Source organism: Jaculus jaculus, chromosome 1 (genome assembly GCF_020740685.1).
Source record: "Jaculus jaculus isolate mJacJac1 chromosome 1, mJacJac1.mat.Y.cur, whole genome shotgun sequence".
NCBI lineage: Eukaryota > Metazoa > Chordata > Mammalia > Rodentia > Dipodidae > Jaculus > Jaculus jaculus.
Window position 1 is genome coordinate 191,289,223 of NC_059102.1, and position 5,533 is coordinate 191,294,755.

The window sequence follows — 5,533 nt, forward strand, 5'->3', positions numbered from 1 at the left end:
CAGGCCAGCATCTTAACCAATAAGCTATCGCTCTAGCTCCCTATCATGGTTTTCCAACAAACTAGGGTTTAAGAATTTATTGAGGGAAGGTGACTTTCATTGGCCTGAACAAACAGGGGAGAATATTTCTGTGAACCTACTACTCAGGGCCATATATGGTACTACTGGAGGGCTAGTGAATTGAACTACTGTTTGAAGTCCACCTAGTAAATAATGTCTGGCTAGAAGTCTATCCATGCTGTCATTCATAAGAATTCTGTCACAAATAACTATACTTCCTTTGTGCTGTTTACATCCAAGGAACCTAGTTTTGATCCTCCCTCCCTGGCTTCCGACAGGTTTTCTGGCTTGTGCCTGTTTTGTTTGTATTGATGCTCTATTGTGTGCACGTTGGGTAGAAGTGAATATTTTTCTGTGATTCTTTGTTTAGTAAAAAGGCAGCACGGTGCACTCTCCCATTCTTTGAATGCATTTCAATACTCCCACATGAGGACCACAATGAAAGTTGTTGGTAATTGTTGATGAAAGCTTTGTAACTTCTGCATCATGTAACAAAATTGAAATGCTGAGAACAAAAGCTGGTCCTTTATCCTTTGTATTCTGAGAAGATTTGTATAAGATTATAAAAATTAACAGGACTATCTGACAAATTGAATCTCGAGATGACTAGAAAATATTCCCTTATACTTCATTTTGGTGTTCTGTTCCTAAGATGATAGAGTGTTCAGACATTCTAGAACTAAATTCATTGAAGATAATGTAGCTCATCTTTGTGTTAATTACTACCATGAAGTCCGTATAAAGTATCTATTGTTTATTTGATTTTTTTTTGTATTTTTTGACGGTTTTGTGTTATAACACTTATTTGTTGGACATATAAACTGAGTCAAATGGTTTGATTTATTTGTCCCCTATTTCATCCATTTTGTTGTAAGTTACAAAATCTATAATACAGAAAGAAAAACAATAACTAATGTAATTCAGGGTATAATAAAAATATGGATGCATAAAAAAAAAGATATGATAGCCATTAAAACCAGAATCAGGGCTGGAGAGCTGTCAGCAAAATGATTGCTGTGCAGCATAAGGCCCTGAATTTGTATCCTCTGCACCCATGTAAAAGTTGGGCATGGTAGTACATGTCTATAATCCCAGGGCTGTAGCCATGCAGCTGGCTGATTAGCTAGGCTGGCCAAATTAGTGAGCTCTGAGGTTAGTGGAAGACTCTGTCTCAAAAAATAAGGAGAGTGGTTGAGGAAAATACCTAATATTGACTTCTTGTCTCCATATGCTCATGCACATACATACAGTTATACCACACACATACAAGCACCAGTACACACACATGCAAGCACACCTCACATACATACACATGCAAGAAAGACCAAAAAAAAGAATCACATACTCAATTATCTCAGAGCGAGTCTGCATTAGTAAGTATTGCACACAAATCACTCGGGAAAGGACTGATTTGTACCATAATGCTCAGTTACTGAGTGAGGCTGTGGTGTTATTGAAATAACTTACAATCAAACTCTGGGTATATAATAAATGCAAGTCATGGCAACTCTACATAATTAAGTATGAAAATACATTTTCAAAAAATGGTTTTCAAAAATGTCTATTTGTACTAGACAGATATGAATTTGATTTATAGCACCTTCTATCTGTACAATCAACATTTAAAAAAGAAATCTATACATGCCAGGCATGTTAGTGCATGCCTTTAACCCCAGCACTTGGGAGGCAGAGGTTAGGAGGATCGCTGTGAGTTTCAGGCCCACCTGGACCTACCGAGTGAATTCCAGGTCAGCTTGGGCTAGAGTGAGACCATATCTTGAACAAACAAACAAACAAAAGTCTATCAAGTCAAACAATCTGCACTTCAAAACTGATATACTTTAATACTAGGGATCAAAAAAAACTGTCAGTTAAAATTATTTGGGGAACAGAGAAATAAAATGAAAATTTTTGATTTGTAATGCTGAGATTTCAAAATTAAAGAATAAATAAAAGTAAATCTGGGCTGGAGACATGGATTAGCAGTTAAGGCACTTGCCTGCTAAGCCTAAAGACCCAGGTTCAATTCCCCAGTACCCATGTAAGTCAGATGTACAAGGCAGCACATGTGTCTGAAGTTTGTTTGCAGTGGCTAGAGGTCTTCTCTCTCTCTCTCAAACATAAAAATTTTAAAGTAAATAAATAAATCTAGGGATAGAGAGATGGCTTAGCGGTTAAGCGCTTGCCTGTGAAGCCTAAGGACCCCGGTTCGAGGCTCAGTTCCCCAGGTCCCACGTTAGCCAGATGCACAAGGGGACGCACGTGTCTGGAGTTCGTTTGCAGTGGCTGGAAGCCCTGGCGCGCCCATTCTCTCTCCCTCTATCTGTCTTTCTCTCTGTGTCTGTCACTGGCAAATAAATAAATAAAAAATGGATTAAAAAAATTTAAAAATAAATAAATAAATCTAGGCATGGTGGTGCATGCCCTCAATCCCAGAACATGAGAGACTAAGGTAGGAGAATTGCTGTGAGTTCAAGACCAGCTTGAGACTACACAGTAAATTCCAGGTCAGCCTGGGCTAAGATGAGATCTTATGTCAAAAAACAACAAAAAAAATATAGATAAATTTAAAACCTCAAACTCAACTGATTAGACCTTCTATTCCCTCCCTTTCATTGATTTGTTTTTGTTACAGAGTTACTGAACATTAAATGACATGTGACAACAAATATCACAGGTTTCTTCATGGTCATTGTGTATGAATTATTTCTAGGCCAGACATATAGTTCTAGTTGCTTTGTAGGCTTTTTCTTTTCTTTTGTTTTTTTTAAGGTAGGGTCTCACCCTAGCTCAGGGTGACCAGGAATTCACTATGTAATCTCAGGTTGCCTCAATTCACAGCAATCCTCCTACTTCTGCTTCCAGAGTGGAATTCTGGGGTTAAAACCTGTGCCACCATCCCTGACTCCTTAGAAGGCTTTAATTAGAGTGGCTATTTTTTTTTAATTTTTTTTTTGTTCATTTTTTATTTATTTATTTGAGAGCGACAGACACAGAGAGAAAGACAGGTAGAGGGAGAGAGAGAGAATGGGCGCACCAGGGCTTCCAGCCACTGCAAACGAACTCCAGACGCATGCGCCCCCTTGTGCATCTGGCTTACGTGGGACCTGGGGAACCGAGCCTCGAACCAGGGTCCTTAGGCTTCACAGGCAAGCGCTTAACCGCTAAGCCATCTCTCCAGCCCGCCATTTTTTTTTAATGCCAAATTAAAATACACCCAAAGGTCAAATCATATGATGGAATGACTACCAAGAATAAATTCTCAGTCATACTTAATTTGTAATTTGTAACAAATAATTTAGCCAAAGTGTTCGTGGGCACCAGTAATCAGAAAAGGACTTACCTAAAAGGCTAAGGCCCCCAAATGAGTACTAAATTGGCACTGGTTAGCTATTGTTTTATGAGACCCTTCATGGACTCTGTAGATGGGGTTTGCCCTGAAGAGTTTTCACTTATAGAAACATAGGAAAAGAAAATCTTACAGATTTGCCACCTAGTTCTACCTAGTGAATTTACTAAATCCTTTGTTTTAAGAATTACTTAAACTGGGTGTGGTGCCACAGGCCTTTAATCCCAACACTCAGGGGGCAAAGGTAGGAAGATTGCCATAAATTCAAGGCCACCCTGAGAAGAGAATACAGAATGAATTCTAGGTCAGCCTGGGCTAGAGTGAGATCCTACCTCGAAAAACAAACAAAGAATTACTTAAGTGTATATCTCAATAATTAGCTAGCATGCCGACTTAAACCCATCCTGTATGACTTCCATCCCTTTTTTATATGCTTGGCTTGAAAAAAAAATGATACTTAATCATAATAACTGCAAAGCCAGAAATAACTTAGAAACCACATCCATGTTCTCAGACAACTCATAAATCATCCCAAACAAGTCTGTATCCTAAGGAGTCCCCAGAATCTAGAATTTTCTCTTCCTTTTAAGAGTTTCAAAACCCAAAGACTATCTAATGTTTGTTTATCATCCACAAAGAAGCTTTCATAAAAGTATAAAAATAATTATTAGTCTTATTTTCTTGAGTTTGGCTGCCCACTTTCTGTGAGTACAGAATTATGATCTCAGGAAATAGGAGTTGCTCCTTTAATATGATTCATCTGGTATATGTACAACATAAGAAACTGGGGACTTACATATTAGCCAATTTAACAAGTTTTGTAACAGAAACATCTCTTCAACCTATTGAGCTTCTACTGTAAGTGGGCGGTTAGGGGACATACTGAGTATTGATTGTTTAAAAAAACTGACATGTCAAAAAAAGTCACCCTACACAGCATCTATGTAAGTATGCACCTTTTAAAAGGTGTATAGAAACAGAAATCATCAAACTAGATTATACATCATAAAGCCAGATGCCTGGAGAAATGGGGTGTAGTGCAGTAGTAGAGAGCTTGTCTAGTATGCAAGATTCTTGAGTTAGACCCCAGCACTACAAAATTAACAAATAGACAAAAATCAACCACCTAGGTGCCAGCTAAGTTGAACAGACATCATAATAGTCCACCAACACATACAGGCTTAAGGTTAAGACATCAAATGAAGACATGTAATACATCATATGTCAGTTGTTTCTCAAGTGTAATAAACCCAAGGGCAAGGGGAAAGATGATTCAGGACAACACAAAAATATATTTCTTTCTATGTGTGTGTAATATGTGTGGTGTGGTGTTCATGGTTTGGTATATATATTGTACATGCATATGTGCAGATGTTTGTGCTCCTCACATATGCATGTGGAGGCCAAAGGAGCAATGCCAGATGTCTTCCTCTATTTCCTCTATCACTTATCTATATATTTCCTTGAGACAGATTCTCTCACTGAACCAGGAGCTACCATTTCTGGTTGGAGGCTGACTAGAGAGTTCCAGTGACTCGTTGCTCTCTGCTCACAACTGGAATGGAGTTATAGGCCTCATGACCATGCTGAGCCTTTTATGTGAGGGCTGAGCGATTGAACTAGCAGTAGATCAGACCCTCTCAAGCCTCATGTTTGTGTGCCCAGCACTCCTATCTGCTGATCCATCTTCCCAGCACCACAAATATTTTTAATTTTGAAAATTACACCTTAATTTTAATTATGTAGAAAAATAATACCACACTAAATTTTACTGATATCATTGTTTAGCAGAGATCTAAATTTAGGTTAATAGAATATTAAAAATTTAAGTAAGAATAACAAAGCAATAGTATATTAAAATTCCATGCATGACTGAAAATGGAATAAATAGTACCAAAATAAACAAAGCTTAGGAGATGCCAGCACATTAACTCACTAGCACTGGTGTTACACCTACAGCATGTTTAAAGTGCTATAAAGCTTGAGTTGAGGTGATCATATAAAGAAATATGATCATTTGGTTCAGCAGTTAGAAAATTTTAGACAGTACCACTAATAGTTCTGAAACAGCTTGTTCTCAGGCTTTTTACACTTAATTATTCTATTCAACAGTTGATTCAATTA